Source organism: Cheilinus undulatus, linkage group 19, assembly GCF_018320785.1.
Source record: "Cheilinus undulatus linkage group 19, ASM1832078v1, whole genome shotgun sequence".
Taxonomy (NCBI): Eukaryota; Metazoa; Chordata; class Actinopteri; order Labriformes; family Labridae; genus Cheilinus; species Cheilinus undulatus.
In genome coordinates this window covers 36932755-36951557 of record NC_054883.1, presented here as the reverse complement: position 1 = coordinate 36951557, position 18803 = coordinate 36932755, and the positions used below count along the sequence as shown (strand labels likewise).

General features: G+C 39.7%; 1 protein-coding gene across 2 annotated transcripts in view; it reads right to left on the bottom strand.

Annotated features, from left to right (window-relative positions):
* Positions 1-18803, bottom strand: part of LOC121527507 (cadherin-18) — a 435713-nt gene that overhangs the window by 293276 nt on the left and 123634 nt on the right. For both annotated transcript variants that reach the window (XM_041814503.1, XM_041814504.1), the window contains exon 3: positions 9584-9664. The gene's annotated coding sequence lies outside the window, so the exon portion shown is untranslated. The remainder of the gene's footprint in view (positions 1-9583; positions 9665-18803) is intronic.

Sequence of the window (18803 nt, the reverse complement as noted above, 5' to 3'; positions counted from 1 at the left end):
TGGCATGAAGGCAATCAATATCACAAAAACTCAGTCCTGCAGACCCTCTATGGTCTAGCATCATCTAGCCAGATGAAGGGAGACATGAGTCTAAAGGCTTCAATTGTTTACAGGCTTGCAGTGCAACTAAATCACACCCGCAGTTATAACTCTTTCTTCCTCAAATGACACTGGTAGGTCCATTTATTCTCTAAACAGAAACATTTCAGATTGAAGGTTTGCAAGATGGTTCCAACTGATGATGGACATAATCTGGCCAATTCATCAGTTTTACATGGTTAGAGATGAACCTTAAAGAATGTAATATCAATATCTCCATATTTACTGCAAAATAAAAATGTTTACTGCCATGTAAAAATGTTTTGGTCTCTGTGGGTCATTGCTCTAATTAGTTGTTATAACTCACATGTTTTGATTCCATGAAGATTTTCCTCAAGGGAGGGAAAAAGCTGCCTTATGTCCACCTCTTTCCAGGTATTAGACTGAATCCAATACTGGAAGAGAAAGCAATTTCAGTATGCCAACCACCATTGTTGTCCTTAAAACACCTTTCCAGAAACCAATGGCTGATGTCATTAAAGCTAATTCTGTGTTTTAGAGAGTTTATTTTTTCGTACAAGTGAAGTTTTAAATAGTTGTATTGCTACATCCCAGGAGATCTGTGACTAAGCACTCTGGGGACTTCTGGTATTTGCAGCCGATCAGGATTATTAGTTGCATTTCCCTTCTACTGCACGTTATGCTGTAGCCTATAAATTAAGGAAACCCTGTCCAGTCAAACTGACAACACCTTCACCCTGAGAAGTCATCCACTGATGGCACGTTGTGAATCTGGACAGATAAATACCATTGGCTCTATCAATTTCCACCTCAGCCTCCTCCAGTCAGACAAGGTTTATTATGTGACTCTATGTGAAAAACAAAGTTAGATACTGTTTTCTTGACGGAAAAAGAACCCCACTGTCTTCCCCTTAAAAGGTAAAAACTGAGTCATAAAGCTTTAGGGTACAAGCAATTATCTCCTATTTTGCAGAGGTTGAGAGTGTCATTTACGACTTTAAAGCCCCAAACAATGGCTAAATGTTTAAATACTTTTTAGTCTATGTTGGACTAAAAAGGCATAAAGTTGCTGTGATTACAAAAATGTAACATAATTTATGACCTTAATGTAATTGTAATTGTAATTGATGCGTTAATGCTGAAACACTTCAAACCTGTCAGACATGGCTGGTTTTCTCTCTCATGCTAAGCTAGAATCAAAGCAAGTTTGTCGCCTCCTCTTGCACCCATGTTGTCAGGAAACATGCCCACTTCCCATGTCCTGAGCTGTCACGGTGAATCCTTGACTCCTCTTCCTCCCTTTGAAGTGCAATTACCGTTGATGAAGATCCAATGCAAGCTTTGTAACCGACAATCAAACCAGAGCAAAGTCAATTTGCTGTAATTGGTTAGGAATTAACCGTGGAACCAGCATCTCAAAGCTGTGCTGGCTTTAATTGCAATGTTTCGTCCTCTCAGTTACACTTAAATTGATTGTGGGATTGCCGCCTGTCACAAGCATTCTGGGTAATCCGTGCTCACTCACAGCATGGGTTTGAATGCAGAGGGTAATGACAGCCCTTTACTAACACTTCCATGACAAGAACACGATATTGTGGCATATGCTTGAATTTGCAGTAAAAAGGGCGAGTAAGCTGGCAAATACAAGTGACCGGATGCCCTCACTGCTTTGTTGAGCAGACAGCGAAATTAGACCTAAATGCAACTTGATCCAGCCTCCCCAAAGAGCTGGACTTTGTATTGACAATGTACTAATCAAATTAGAGGATGGATTACAAGCTGAGCATCTGGTCTTTGTAATAACACTCACTATTAAGCTTCACTGTGCAGCTATGGGCAGACTTTTCCAGCACCTGCATTTCCGGCGTACTTCATATGTGCTCATCGCCTATGATGTCCAACATGAGGAATCTCTTTACTATGCCTTTTCTTTACTCCCTGATCTAATTTACTTTTACATATGCATCTGCAGAAAAATGAATAGAATATTTCATTTCTCCGCTCACATTGCTGCAGATGGGACACTTCAATCTTGCAGCTGCAGAGACGGCTGCCCCTTCACAGCGCTTATCACCACTGATGTATGAACTTCAGTGTAAGTTAATGAAAGTGATTTTTTCCCCCGCTATACTTTGCAGTATCTAGCTCTGGAGCATTATGTTAAATGAAATCCTAGAGGCATAATTCCCTGCATGCAAATTCATCTCTTGCAGGATTAATGGTCGGTAAAATACAAAATGCACCCTTCCTTTTAAGTATCATTTAACCTTTAAGCATACATGAGTGCATTCTTGTGCTGCATGATCTAATCCATGTAAACATTAAGAAACCAATTTTACTTTGACTCGAGTCTAATGGACGACACAGTCTTTATCCTGTTTAAACAAGACTAAAGGTAAAAGCTGCAATAGCAAGGGCCTTTGGCTTTTTAACAGATATGAGTTACCTTTTACTTCTTGCATGCTGTAGTCAGTCTTAATAAAGTATTTACGCCATGTTTTATGCAGACAAAAATGAGAAATCTTTGAATTATTATAATGAAGAAGATTTAAGCTGAAAAACCTGTGTCATTATTTTCCACAGCCCAAGTTTGTTGCATAGCTTACTCAGTGAAAACATAGAATTAATAACCTGGCATGCCAGATGGATTTGTTTCACACATCCATCTGGCAAACTTCTCATAGACAGCATTTGGGAAAGGGCAGAGCCTTTGGAAAAAAAACTCAAAGGGGATGAATGTTCTGTCCGTCACATCTTTACGGGCCAATCAGAGCAATAAAATGTGAGGGAGCGCTACTGTGCTGCACCCCTACAGAAGGGGAAAACTCAATATAGGACTGCATAACTCAATGGGTTCATCTGTACTCAGTCTAACATCCACTACTTTAGTGTGAGTGTGTGTGCATGTTTGTGTATGAGTGAAACAGTGCGTGCGTGTGTGAGTGGGTGAACATGTAACCGTTGTCTGTGGGGTGGTTGATAGTGGGATAGAGTGGTTGCGGGTGTGTGGGTGTGAGGGAGTGTTTTTATTTGTCTATGTAAAGCACTTTGAGTTACATGTTATGTATGAAAAGCGCTTTATAAATAAAGTTTGATTGATTGATTGATTGATTGATAACGCAAACCATGGCGACTGTAGACATGTCAGTACACGACTTTTGTTTTTGAAAAACAACAACTCACTGCTGTTCTTAGATCCTCTTTTAACGAAGAAATGTCATCAAGTTCTGATAAAAATAGCGCTTTAGAAGCATCCACACTAATGTCTTCCGCCATTATAGCACTGGCCTCTTCTCGCTGTTTGCTTACAATGCAGGGATTGGGATGCGTATAACTAGCCAGTTTAATAGTGATATGCCTGGTCCCTGTGCAGTCTGCATCTAAATTACTAGTCAGTTAACCTACCTCTTGATATTTCTATCAGTTCAGATCCGCAATCCCACTCAGATGCTCTGTCTTGACAGTAATGTGGCTACAAGGCACTATGCACCACTGTAGATTAGGGGTGTAACAGTATTTGTATTTGTCTCGTACCATCACGGTACGGCTGTCACAGTTCGGTGTGTAATACGACGAATACATCTGAGTATTAAAAAAAGGTTGAGTTCTCACTTCAATCCAGGTGACGGCAATGAGCCTAAAAGCTGCCAGCAACCGTCATTACAGAAGAAGGAGCAGTTACAAAAACAAATGAAGAAGAGTGATGGCGCATGTGGAGTTAGAAGAGCCGCCGGCTTCATTTAAATCACCCCTATAGCAATGGTGCTCTGGCTTTGTGAATCATATTAACTTTACCTTCAGCCTCGGAGGAGTGAGAGAGGGACTCTGCGGCTGCGTCATAGGTAAAGTTATCCTCAGGTTTCACACGGCTTTAACCTCTTTACCCTCCAAGATGGGCTGTGAAAAGTTCTTCCAAACTTCGTAGTAGCTCCCAGTGGTTAAAAAAGTAGTCCAGTGCTGAAGTCCGTATTGAAATCGGCAAAAAAGATGCTAATTTCCATACTTAACCAGCTAACTTGCGGTTGTGTGATGATGCATTCAAGCTAGCTGGGAAATTTTAGTGTTTAAAGAATGGGTATAAATATGTCAATATATCAATGAAAATAACCTAGTTATTCAAAAATGTATTTATTTATTAATATTTTTAATTGTTGAAGAACTTTTGGAGGGAGGTCGCAGCATTATTTATAATATAAATATAATTTATTCAGCCTATTTATTTTAATACAATTTAATTAAAGAATTAAAATTAAATTTTATTTATCCGCTGCAATCACCGTACCGAAAACGTACTGAACCATGACTTCAAAACCGAGGTACGTACCAAACCGAAATTTTTCCGTACCGTTACACCCCTACTGTAGATACATGACCACTGCAATGCTGCTCTAATGCTCTTTAACACAAATGTAAACAAAGAGGAACTCATAGCACCAATCTCACAGGAAAAACGTGGATTGGCAATAATTTGATCTAGAAAATAGGGATTAAGTTGTATGTAGGTGTTAACCTGCAAAGAGGCTTGAAAGCCAGGGGTGTGGCAATAGTTAGGCCCTGTCCACACCGAGATTAATTCAGGAGAATATGCAAAAGTTTCTGTCATATCAGCATTTCATCCACATGGAAACAGCGTTTTGAGAGGATGTAAACGCTACCTTTTGAAACCAGGTCCCGGAGTTAACAAATCTGTAAACACTTATCGTTTCGTCTCCGTGTGGACGGCCAACGACATCTTTCTTGATTACGTCACACATAGCGTAGGCCACTTACCCCGCATGCACATATCGAATCAAAACAACAATGGTGAATTACTGGGTCGTGTTTGTACTGCAGAAGTTACTGAGCTTATTATGGCTTTCACAGCAAAATCTGATGCCCCTTTACCACCACCACGAACAGCACACACCAAATGTTCTTAAATCCAATGCGGAGAACAACAGGGAGGGCAACTAGAAGAAAATTTGGGTCTGTTTTCTGTGATCTTTCTTTTGGTGCATTTTTGTGGAAGCAATACAGCACCACGTACGGGCTTGGCATATATACTACAGCATTTCCAGTCATTTTTAGAGGTTCCGTGGTTACATGGATATTTCCTGAAACGGTCCCGATTTTACAGAAAACTTTTTCAAAACGAAACGGAAATATATCATTTTCGTCTCTGTGTGGACAAGTCCTTAGCCATATTCTGCAAACCAACTTCACACAACTTGCCATTGCTGGTTTAACTGCATCTGAAACTATTGGCCTAGAAACATCAGAAGTCTGCATAGGCAGAATCTTTTGAAGGCTGTAGCCTTCATACTGTGACAGACTAGATATAGTATAAAAGCTTTGATGGTACTCCTGTGAACAAAGCAATAACGGCAGGCTCTTTTCTTTTGCAAGGTTCAAATGATTATGCAAAGCAAAATAAATGTCAACATGTTTGAGGCCAAAAACAAAATCTTTTTATGCAAAGATTTACAACGTATATTGCTCCTTTATTGAAGCAACAGTGGCATTTAAATTGCAAATACTAGATTGCTATTCAGCTTTAATTGGTAATAGTTAGCAGGCACTGTTAAGCTCTTTAATGTACAGTAAATATGACTTCATTCTGAATTGGTGGCATAAACACAAATCTTCCTAAGGTTGCACAGTAACATCGCTAATTACCTCCAAACGAAATAAAGATTTAGAGTAATTACATTTTTACCGCTCTGTTCTCTTATTTAGCATCAGCAGAGCATGCTGACAGTCATAAGGGGACTTACAGCTGGGATTACCAAAGTAAATCAGAAAGCTTCTTAGCCCCAGGACCTACGACAGAGCTCGCACTCTGAAATTACTGTTTGCTCGTATGTGTGTGTGAGGAAGAGTGCAGGAGGGGGGTTGAGGAGGGGGGTTGTTTGTGCTGCAGAGACGCATGCTATGAACCCAGTAGGATGGCTTTAAATGAGAGCAGTTGTGCTGTGGGATTGTTCCACTAATTCATCTCCCACTGATAGACGTCATCTCATGCCACAACACAGACACCACAAGCTGCTCTGTTTACAGTTTGTTACATCAAGAGGTCTCTTCTTGGTTTGCTACGCACAAAAAAAGTGGCTCCAATCTCTGGCTAATGGCTTTATTGTTACTTTCACTCACTTCTCTGTTTTCTTTGGCTTTTAAAACACTTAAAGTCTCTTGAATTAAAAGTTGAAGAAAGTTTTGAAGCAGACATTTTTATGAAATACTGAGGACATTTCAGACGTAGTACACTTCAAACTGAATCTTTTAACTACGTTTTCTGGGTTTCTACTGAGTTTGAAAGCTTCTGTCAGAGTCACTTTATCCTTTGGCTGGGCAAGTCTTCTATTGTTATCACAGGGATAAGTCAAGATAAAAAACCTTAACTCTATAAAAAGGACTGTTTTGCTGCCTTACAAAAACAAGATTCTTACATTTTGATGGTTTTTCTTCTATAGGAATTTTAAAACTAACATTTTGCCGACATAAGGCCAAAACCTCCTACCTCCAAAATCACCACTTTCAGAGAATTTTTTTTTAAAAAAGCACTGTATTTTTCAAATAATTTAACATTGAATGGTCATAGTCAGCATCTTTTTTGACACTTTTTATTGCTCTGAAATCCACTGACATGTAAAGGATGACCAATTTATGAAAGAAAAATAATTTTCAAAAATAAAATCATGAACAATGGCGATACAAGGTTCGCCTGAAACCAGCAATTTGTATGATAAAAGGTGCACCTATTAGTGATGGGCCGTTCAGGAATGAGCCGGTTTTAAGTGAACGATAAGAGCCGGATCCCGTTTGAGAGCTTTTTTATGTTATTGTGACTGTTATTATTATTTTTTTTTATATGGATTGTGTGTGTCTGTGTGTTATTTGATTGATTAGTGGGGATGATATTTTATCCTCTACTACAGGTACATCATGCATTAAGGACTTAGGATTTCAGGTGTGTACAACCCAACCAGTTAGCAGATTTCTTCTGACCTGCAAGGTGTTTTGGGAATAGAGCACATTTTGAAAGATAATGACATGATATTGTCATCAATTTTAAAAATTGAGCACAGTTGGAGTAAAATACCTGCCCAAATATCAATCATGTGTAATAATATTGCTTAAATTGGAAGGTAAAATGAAGCCAGACTGGTACCTGAGTGAGGAGCCATTTGGGAGCCAAAAGAGCCGACTCTTTTTGCTGAGAAGAGCCAAATGAGCCGGATCACTTCAAAGTGCCTAAATTCCCATCACTAGCACATATGAAAAATGACTCACAGTAATAAAATAAGAAATATGATGAAGTGCATGTACAAAATGACTCACAGTCATATGTTAAGGAATAGCCTTATTAGAAGGCTTTCCACAAGCAGGGTAAAATTATGTCATTTGATTATATCTTACAACAAGCAGTTACATCTTACTTATATCTTATAACAGATACTCTCTGCACTCTCTGTAAAGCTCTACATTTTCAAGGAAAATATAAACAGCTTGCATTATATTTTCATTTTTAAGAACTTAGAACTTTACAACGAGTGCAGACCTTTTTATTTGTTTACTTTTTTTAAACGTTGATTAAAATCATGATATAAATCTCTTGCAGAAAATGAAAGCTTGTGAGAAATGAACCTCTTTCTAAAGGGGACATACTGTGCAAAAATCACTTTTTTAGGCTTTCTAACAAAAAATATGTGCCCCTGGCCTGTCCACAATCCCCTCAAATACTAGAAAAATCCATTCCCTTCCCCCCCTCTTTATCCACCTTTCAGAAAATGTGTGCTGAAACAAGTCGTTCCCAGATTTTACCCTCATGACCTCGTGTAGGAAGTTAGCACTGCCCCACGGTTTGGTTGGCCCTCCCTGCTTGAATGAAACTTCCGCCCTCATCTCCTGATCTTCCTCTCAGCTGCCAGCTGAGATACTGGATAGCTCAGTGGGTTACCCGGCTGACTTTGGTCAGGGAGATTGATGGTTCAAATCCCAGGATGAAAGTGTCTGTAACATTGTAACATCATAACCTTGCAAAGCAGATGGATTTGCCCATTTCCTTGTTTTTCACTGGCAAATCCATCTTGCAAAGCTCCCATCTGAACCATTTGGGCCCTGATAGAAAGTGACAGGACCAATCAGTAACAACGGGCAGTACTTCAGGGGCAGAGTCATGACGTAAACAAGCAGCAGCAAGAGCTGGTGCAATTATGGCGGAAGAGCTTAGCTTGGATGCTGCTAAAGCGCCATTTTATCAGAACTTGACAACAATGACAGCCTCTGCCTTTTCTCAAACATTTCCTATTGAAGCTTTCCCAGATGGATGTGTGTAACACATCCATCTGGTGTGTCAGGTTAGTAACATGAGGAGTGCCGCATCCATTTCCTGAGAAGGGTGTGGTCAGGGGTGGAGTCAGACAGCTCATTAACATTTAAAGTCACAGACACAGAAACAGCTCATTCTGAGCTGAGGGGTTTTTAGACATGCAAACATGCGATACTAGAGTGTTTTTTCAGCAACAAACTTCACAGGCATGTTTTGGGGACCTCTGAGACCAATATAAACTTGTCTTTAAAGCGTAAAATACATCCCCTTTAAGAAAAACATACTTTATTAGCAATCTCAGCAAAAAATACTACAATTCCCACAACCCCACAGTGTCACTTTAATGTCTCTAATTAGTGGGGCCTCCAGAAACCATGGAAATGTCTACAACCCCCAAGACTGATAGCAGGATATCTGTTAAAATGTAAACACTACAATACATATAATTGTAGAAAAAATGTACATGTGTGGTTTGAAAGCTTGAGAAATTATCATTGACAACAAATAAAATGAATGAATGGATTGGGGGATACGAAGTTCCTTCGTCAAGATATGTACACAGTCTTATACATTTGCCTTATTTGCAGTTTACCAATGCTGTCTTTGTGCTGAATCATATATCATAAGGTCCTGAATATTCAGGTAGCTGGTTAGTTGGGTTCATGCATTCAAAGTTTTGAATGGCAAATTTTACTTCAGGGACCAGAGCAAATGAATAAGTGGATTCAAAATGAGCAATCTTAATCAAAGTTAAATATTGAATGGAGTATTGTCCTGGATCTCCACGAGCTGTACAGTTGTGTTGGCTGTGCCAGGTAACCCCATCACTGCTAGGTTTGTGTTTGGTGTCTTCTTGCACAACATGTCGCCCACCTATGTGTTTTAGCAGTTTTATTATGACGAGTATTGTTGATTTTTTCATATGAGAGAAGGTTAGATGGACTAACTGATGAGGAGACAATCCTGAGTTAGATTTTAAAAGAACCCCTCTAAGAAAGATAAAACCCAGGGAGAAGGATAGGTGATTGTTGACCTCTAGACTCTCAACTATCCCTGTAGGTTACAATAGACAGTAGCACCGAAGAGGCCCCTCCCATCTTGACATCAAATATTTTGTTCACCTGGCCAAAAGGTGACAACAATGCCAGAACACTGACTGACAGTGATCGATGTTTAGTATCACAAATTAGAGAACATTAGCTAAATATCACTCACCTTTACTTTGATAATGAAGAATTAGTTGCCCTTTAGTTGCCCTTCTCTCCTCAGACTGCGGTATTATTCATCCAAAAACACCTAAAAAAAAAAAAAGGGGGGGGGGGGGGGGTTAGTACTTTTGTTGACTTTCATCCTGGCAGTGGTATAAGGCCGCAAGAAGGAATGTAAGTGAATGGCTATGATTATGATTACCAAGTCGTGTTCAATGTTAGCTGCCACTGTTTTGCACAATTTTTACCTTCCAAGGCTCCTTACAGTCATGTCACCGAAAGCTGTGAATAACTGAGCTTGGGAAAATTCAGAATAAAGGTATTCTGTACAGAACCAAGAAGGTTTTTACTTTAAAACACAAACTCATGGTATTTCTCTTTTCTTTGACATAATCTACTAAAGTGTACATGAATATATGCTAAAAGAAGGTAAATAAAGCTCTTGATTTATCATTTTCCTGGCTATTTTGGCTAAGAGACATACATGGCTTATGGTAAGCTTGTGGGTAATTTTTTGCATGCACTCCAACCTATTCCTTGGCCTATAACAGTGAGTTATTTTGTACATGCACCTCTCCCTAAAACACAAAAGTCATTTATTTTGTACATGCACTCCATCATATTCCTTATTGTATAACTGTGAGTCATTTTGTACATGCACTCCTGCATATTCCTAATTGTATAACCGTGAGTCATTTTGTACTTTCCCTCCTTCATCTTCCTTAATGTATAACTGAGTCATTTTGTACATGCACTCCTGCATATTCCTTATTGTATAACTGTGAGTCATTTTGTACATGCACTCCTGCATATTCCTTGAGGTATAACTGTGAGTCATTTTGTACATGCACTCCTTCATATTCCTTAATGTATGATTGAGTCATTTTGTACATGCACTCCTGCATATTCCTTGAAGTATAACTGTGAGTCATTTTGTACATGCACTCCTGCATATTCCTTGAAGTATAACTGAGTCATTTTGTACATGCACTCCTTCATATTCCTTAATGTATAACTGAGTCATTTTGTACATGCACTCCTGCATACTCCTTCATGTTTAAGTGAGTCATTTTTTGTATGCACTTCAGCAAATTCCTTAATGTATAACTGAGTCATTTTGTACATGCATTCCTGCATATTCCTTTATGTATAACCGAGTCATTTTATACATGCACTCCTGCATATTCCTTAATGTATAACTGTGAGTCATTTTGTACATGCACTCCGACATTTTCCTTAATGTATAACTGAGTCATTTTGTACATGCACTTTTCCAAAATTCTTCACATATAACAATGAGTCATTCTGTTTGCACTCCTGTCTATTCCTCAGTGTATATCTGTCATCTATTCCCAAGATTCTTGGAATGACAGCCTCAAAAAAACAGACTTGTTAACATGTCTGCCAAAATGGGAATCAAGCTGTGATGCAGCTGTAATGTGGCTTCCACCCACCAAGTCTTAAATGGCCTTAACAGCCAGAATCTGACCAGTCATGACCAATTATGAAGCCAAGAGAAGAAAGAGTAAAACAGAGTTAACATTGTGCAGGCTACATGTGCAGGTGAAAGAATAGGCAGTAAGTCTGACAAAGAGATGGTAAACAGTCTGTAAACAGACATAGCAGAGACATTTTTGTGCAAAATCTGCCGCATGTTTCTGTTTCTGGTAAGTGGGCATGGGTCCTTTGCTTCTCCCAGCATTTTTGCTGGCTTCAGCCACTCTGTCAGCAAATGCATTTTCATACAGTTTCACCAAACGTAATTCTTGCATGTTACTGCTTTAAAAACAATGAAAAAGTCATGTAATGAGCAGAAATGTTGAAGCTAAATTAAGTAAATTATTGCTTAAACCAGCTTCCCTTCATAAAATGATCATGCACAATAACATAATCCAGGCCAAGCAGCCTCTGTTTGCAGATCAGCCCAGGCCACAGTTGTCTCCATCATACTGGGAGGAGGTAGGATTACGCAGCTTCCATAGCAATTTAGAGCTCATGAGATCCAGAGTGAAAAATGAGAAAATGAGTGACCGAAGTGGCCTGCGAGTGTGACCCTAGCTGAGCTTGTGTGGCACAGCAGATGATCCCGATCATCATTCTCCTGTTAGGGTAATAGGAGTCACTGAGTAGCTCTGCATTGATTCGCTCCTTTCTGAGCTGTGCATGCAACATAAATAGGTCTGTGAGGAAAACAGACCCTCTGTTGCTCTGATTATGGGCTAAAAACAACATCCTCTCACCCCTTAAATCATCACAGCGACCACCATTTCAGCACGTAATAATTTAATTCTGCAGGACCCACCATGATGCTCTGAGAATTGAGACTCATCAGAAACCACACGCCTGCAGAGGGAATCCAAACCAGGGCACATTTGCATGAGCTGCTGAGGTTTCTCTGGCCCCCGTGTGGTCTGATGAGACTCGCGCTCTGACTGCCCGGGGCCTCGAAACCGAGCTGAGGTCTTATTGACATGGAGCACACAGCTTTGCTGTGACCGCCACCACGGCGGCCTGAGCCGATTCACCAGCCCTGCCGCAGAGACACAGATGCCCATGTTTAAGAACACAGCAGGGAGCAGGGGAGAGGAGGGGGGGAAATACTACAGCCAGAGAGTTAAGGAAAGGACATAGGAAGAGAAAACTTTTAATTCTCTCTCTCCAGAATTTGAATTCAGAAAGAGGGAGAAGCCACTTCAAACAGATGGAGAGATAGAAAACTTCAGAAAGATGAGTTCAGGCTGGCATCCAACTTTAACCGCAGATGGAACTAGCTTAAACATAAGAGGTCAGGCTACTTTAAAGGAACAATATGCTTATTTTCTAAATAATACTAATAATGATGGTAAATCCTTCGTTATATATGTATACACATGTGGCATTACATTATCTTTAATATTTCCAACAGTTTTCAAGGTCAGGGAATCCTTGGTTTCAGAGTTTCGACAGGATGTGTCTCAGCTGCAGGACATGACATGTCCTTCACTAAAGCCATGCTAATGCTGTCTGGACTCATACAGACATATAGGCTGAACATGTACAAAAAAATTACTTTCAATTAATCATGAATGAGCACAGATTGCCTCAGAAGTTGACACAACCAGGGGCAGTTCTAGCACTTTGGAGACCACAGACCAAGATGAGACCATGGCCTGTGTAGTCAAAAGCAACCAAAGCAAAGTAAACAACATAAACTATATTGCCAAAAGTAATAACTCAGTTATACATATAATGGAAATCAGGTGTTCGTATCACTTCCATGGCCACAGGTGTATAACATCAAGCACCTAAGCATGCAGACTCTTTCTACAAACATTTGTGAAAGAAGAGGTCACTCTCAGGAGCTCAGTGAACTCCAGCGTGGTACTGTGATAGGATGCCACCTGTGCAACAAGTCCAGTTGTGAAATTTCCTCGCTCCTAAATATTTCACAGTCAACTGTCAGTGGTATTATGATGGAGCGGGGTCAGCAGATGCTGAGGCACATAGTGCACAGAGGTTGCCAACTTTGTGCTGAGTCAATCGCTACAGACCTCCAAACTTCATGTGGCCTTCAGATTAGCTCAAGACCAGTGCGTAGAGAACTTCATGGAATGGGTTTCCATGGCCAGGCAGCTGCATCCAAGCCATACATCACCAAGTGCAATGCAAAGCGTCGGATGCAGTGGTGTAAAGCACGCCATCACTGGACTCTGGAGCAGTGGAGATGCGTTCTCTGAAGACACGAATCGCGCCTCTCCATCTGGCAATCTGATGGATGAGTCTGGGTTTTTGCGGTTTCCAGGAGAACGGTACTTGTCTGACTGCACTGTGCCAAGTGTAAAGTTTGGTGGAGGGGGGATTATGGTGTGGGCTTGTTTTTCAGGAGCTAGGCTTGGCCTCTTAGTTCCAGTGAAAGGAACTCTGAATGTTTCAGCATACCAAGAGATTTTGGACAATTCCATGCTCCCAACTTTGTTGGAACAGTTTGGGGATGGCCCCTTCCTGTTCCGACATGACTGTGCACCAGTGCACAAAGCAAGGTCCATAAAGACATGGATGAGAGAGTTTGGTGTGGATGAACTTGACTGGCCTGCACAGAGTCCTGACCTCAACCAGATAGAACACCTTTAGAATGAATCAGAGCGGAGACTGAGAGCCAGGCCTTCTTGTCCAACATCAGTGTGACCTCACAAATGTGCTTCTGGAAGAATGGTCAAAAATTCCCATAAACACACTCCTAAACCTTGAGGAAAGCCTTCCCACAAGAGTTGAAGCTGTTATACTGCAAAGGGTGGACCGACGTCATATTAAACCCTATGAATTAAGAATGGGATGTCACTTAAGTTCATATGTGAGTCAAGGCAGTTAAGTGAATATTTTTGGCAATATATTTTAATATAATATAATATATATGATGTAATAATATAATGTAACATAACATTTTTTCATTCACTGTAACAAGGTACCGATCATTTTCATTGACACGCCCATGTTGGCAGAATTAACATACTGTGTGTGGACTGAAAAGAATCTGCAGTGACCCACCCACATACAAACTCTTGCTTATCTAATTGTCACTGGGTTTCAACAGATGCTGCAGGTGAGTCAGAAAAGTACAAATGTGCCTGCAGTAAGGATTTTTTTCAGTTTTCACAAACACAGTGGAACACAACAGCCTTGCATAAAAATTGGTATTTGTGTGTCTGCTTTGTGACTGAAAATGCAGCCATGAAACAAACTGAAAAAGGAACACTGCAAGACAAACACCTTTCTAATTCTGACTTGAAATACTTAAGCACTCATGATTTTAAGGTAAAGCAACTCAATGAATAACCACCAAATTCTGAGTCAAAAAAAGACCTTGAAACTATTAGAAAACTAAGTTCAAATAAGTTGTACTGTTAGGAGAATTTTTCAACATCATGTGGACACATCACGCCATGCTCTGATTGACAGCTGCCACCTTTTGATTGACATCAGCCTGACTCTGCACACAACACTGGTGTATTTGGTGTTTTATCATCACATTGCTGCCCTAAACAGTAAGAGTCATCGGAGTCAGAATCACAGGAGAAGCAGAGGCCCTTCCACTTCAATAATATCACGTCAAATGGCCACTGAATAGCGAGTGACAAAATGTTTTGCTGTTAATGGTGTAGGTAGTTGGCAAATAGAACATTAGCTGATGTTGCAGAGCTACAAATGCAGTGCTAAATAATGCATCTGCAGCAGTAGTGCACTGATGAACCTGGCATAAACTTTCTCTTTTGGCACCAGGACGCTGTTTATCCCAAAAATGAGGTCTCTCATAGGCAATCTTGTTGTAATAAGATCCAACAATGCTTAAGCATTGAGGAAAATAGTTTAGCTAAATTGTCTGACAAGCTGCACCACTGAAAGACTAATGACACTAGCATTTTAGCCAGCAAAGCAGAACAACATTGAGCCTCAATTACTCAACAACAAATCAATATCTTCTGAGGCTGGTCAAACACTAGCCCGACTGAAGGCCAGATCAGGGGGGCATGTCCCAAATCGATGCTAATAGCAAACAATTATTTGTCTAGTATTAATCCCCTTGGATGTTTAATACTTTTAGTGATTTTATGAATGTATTATGGTCAATATAATTTGGCTTTTTTGACAAAAAAATACAAAAATAGCTCTGTAATGTCAAAGTGAAAAACAATTTCTACAAAGTAAAGAAATAAAAGTATGCAATGTGAAATAAGTGACTGCATAAATATTCGAAAATTCATCATTAGTATATGCACCTTTGGCTGCAACCACAGCATTGAATCTGTGCGGAAAGGTCTCAATCAGGCTTGCACATCTGGACACTGCTATTTTACTCGGTTTTTCTTAGGTGACACCTTGAGCAAAACTGCTCAAAGTCTGTCAGGTTGAATGGGGATCGGGCATAAACAGCTTTTTGAAGTCTAGCCTCAAGTTTCCTATTAGATTAAGGTCTGGGCTTTGACTCGGCCACTCCTGTGTAGCTTTCAAAGTATGCTTCGGTTCACTGACTTTGGTATCTTCTCCCAAGCTGTAGTTCTCTTGCAGACTGAAAAAGAGTTTCCTCCAGGATTTTCTGATATTTGCCACATTCATTTGACCCACTAACTTTACAAGCTTTCCAGGGCCCGCTGCCGAGAAGCATCCCTACAGTATGATGATGCCACCAAGGTTATCATAGTTTTGGATATTTTATTAGTTTGTATTTTTATGTCGTTTTCACTTTCTATGTTCAATTTCAGTATAGTTTCAATTCGTTTTTACTGCTGGTTTGTGCCAAACAGTGCTTCGTTTCAGTTTACTTTTTACTAGTTTAAGTGTTAGTTTTAATTTTTTTTGGATACATGTCAGGGCTGAGTCGACGTCATACATTTTCACAACCATTTTTGAACAGGCTACTTTTTACTTATCACTTTATTTATTTAAAGATTATGTTTGATTACAACTCCAGATGTAAAACTACCACTGTGTGAAGTCTTAACCAAGCAAATCAGGCCATTTAACACTACCCAGGCTTGGGTTCAGTACCATTCAGAATGGTTGTGTCAAAGACTAAAACCAAGGATATTTTGTCTCCATTTTTATTTTATTTTATTTTATGTTAGTTAGTTTTTAAATGCATAATACGGTTTTAGTTTGTTTTCTTTTTTTGTAAAGCTTAGTTTTAGTTTAGTTTCAGTTAACTAAAATGATTCTTACATTTTACTTTTAGTTATTTAGCTTTAGTTAACTATAATAACCATGGCTGCCACCACCCTGCTTCACAGAAATATGGGTGAGCAGTTTGACACTAATCTTGCATTTGAACCTCACATAAAAAACTGTTATAAAATCGTGTTTCCTTTAATTACATACCATCTCCAAAATAAAACAATACTGACTCAACAGGACCTGGAAAAAACTGATTCACACCTTCATATTTTCCTGATAAGCTGATTGTAAGTCACTCCTCTCTTGTTTAAACCAAAAAGCTCTCTCTCCTCTAACTGGTACAGGATGCAGAATGATAGGCTTCTCATTGGTTTTAATGGATGACATCATATAACCCTCATTTTAGCATCCTTACATTGGCTTCCCACTATCACTTAAGTGTCTGGCTCCAATCTGTATTACAGACTTTTTAACCCCAGTCCACAGCCTTAGGTCCTTGTGCAGAGATTTCCTGGTCATTCCAAAGTCGAGACTTAAAACTAGACGTGATAGGGCTTCCTCCATCAGGACCTCTCGACTTTGGAACAACCTACCCAAGGAGATAAGGAGTGCAGAATCAGTGACATCTATCACTTCTTAAACCTCACTTTTATAGACTTGCTTTTATGTGATGTCTGCTTCTTTTTTGCTTATGTGGTTTTTATCTTCTCACAGATTTTAACATTATTTTTATTTTAGCAAGTCGTGTTCTAGCATTACTAGCAGCCAGGTAACTGGCATCACCCACTCATGCTGTTGTACTCAATGTGCAATACAGTGAACAGGTTAAAAGTGTGTTTCTTCCTCTCCAAGTTTGCAGCTGTGCTTGAATTGCAGAGCGTATCTGTCAGTCTATCTGGGGATGTTTCCAAGCCCAGCACTGCAGTAATTCAGCTTAAACAAGTCTTTAAAGACCCTGTAAAGTGAAAATTAATCAGTATTCAGGTTTGTTGTATGACAGGCCACTATGTTATGAATCTCTTAAACAAATTTCAGCTAAATATAACATCACTGAGTTTATAAAATTAAGCAATGAAAAATAAGGCAGTAAAATCTGCTCCAGAATGGTGTGGGCGTGTCTGTTGAATGGGCCTAAGCCACGCCCACTCAGGAGAAATATAATCCTCTCAAATTAAAAAAAAAATGTTACAATCTGAATGTTGAGCTTATGATCAGAGTGCAGCTGCCTGACTCAAATCTCTGTTATGATGCTTTAAATGATCCATAGACCACTGTGGCTGATAGATTTGGTAAATTTACCTCACAATGAACAAAAAACAGCATTTAACTGACTGTTAACTTTCAATAAAGGCAGTGACATCAGCTAACAACGGACTTGACTGAGCTGAACTGCTCTGTAATTTTAGATTGTAGTGTTAGAGGGGCGGGGTCATTCCCCACTGTGGGCTGGTGACATCATGAGCCCACACATTTGCCCCGCCCAAATTAAACCCAGCCAGAAAAGAGGAGAAAAACTTTAAATCCAGAATTAAGTCACATGTAGATCCCATTTTTTCCATGTTTACAGCAACTGTATTCCAACAGGGTCTTTAAAGGTGTGTTTTAATTCTTGACTTGCTTAATGTGAGTCCATGCCAAGCCCATGAAGCGGGCTGTGGTGTTAAAGTCAAAGATGCAGCTGTAAACACTGCAGCCGCTTAAAGTCGCAGGTACCAATGTCGAAGCTAAGTTTAATTAATCATAAACAAGCTACTTCCACCAATTCCTGCAAAATATTAAGGGTGGTTTTATTTTGCAGTTAGAAATATGGTATTGCCAATTGCTACTGACACACCTCAGTACACACTATCACTTACATTAAAAAATTGGAGCAACAATACACATGTCTTGAGCCCTGCAAAGGAATCCTGCAGCCTGAGCCATCCTGTCCTGCCTGCACGTGCAAAGGGGGGGTGTCAAACCCCGCCTGCATCCCGCATGGATCTTGACAGTCCATGTTAAATATTCAGAATAATGGACAATGCATTTAATTCACGGAATGGCGCTAAAGATCTTAGAGGGGGCGCAAGGCTTTGTCTGCTCCGAGGCTGCCAAAAATAGATTTGCAAATATTGACTAGAAGCATGAAGCATAAAGCAGTTATTAAATAGTTTATACAAAGTTCTTTTGATAAGAAAAGCATGCATAGGCCTTTGTTAGGGTTTTACCAGTGAAAATATTAAAATCTATGTTGATTTTTATATCAGTGTGTCACTTTTTCTTCTCTCTTGGTTCCTGGGAGAGCTACACATGTATAAAATAACAGCTGGGAGTCTCAGACTGATTTACCTTCGGGTTATGGCTCATTAACAGCAATGCCAAAGTAATATTTTTTGACCTTATTCACACATCATGTATTTTCAAGTCACACAGAGGTGGAATTGTTTCCTGATCTATGGAAAAATCGTGCATCATTAAAACTGCAGCAAACTTCCATCTGCTCTTGAGATAGTAGGCTATTCTTTACTGGATTAGCGCCGTGCTGTTTCTAAACTCGTCATAACATGCCCAAGACCAAATTGCATGGAAAGGGGTGCTTTTCT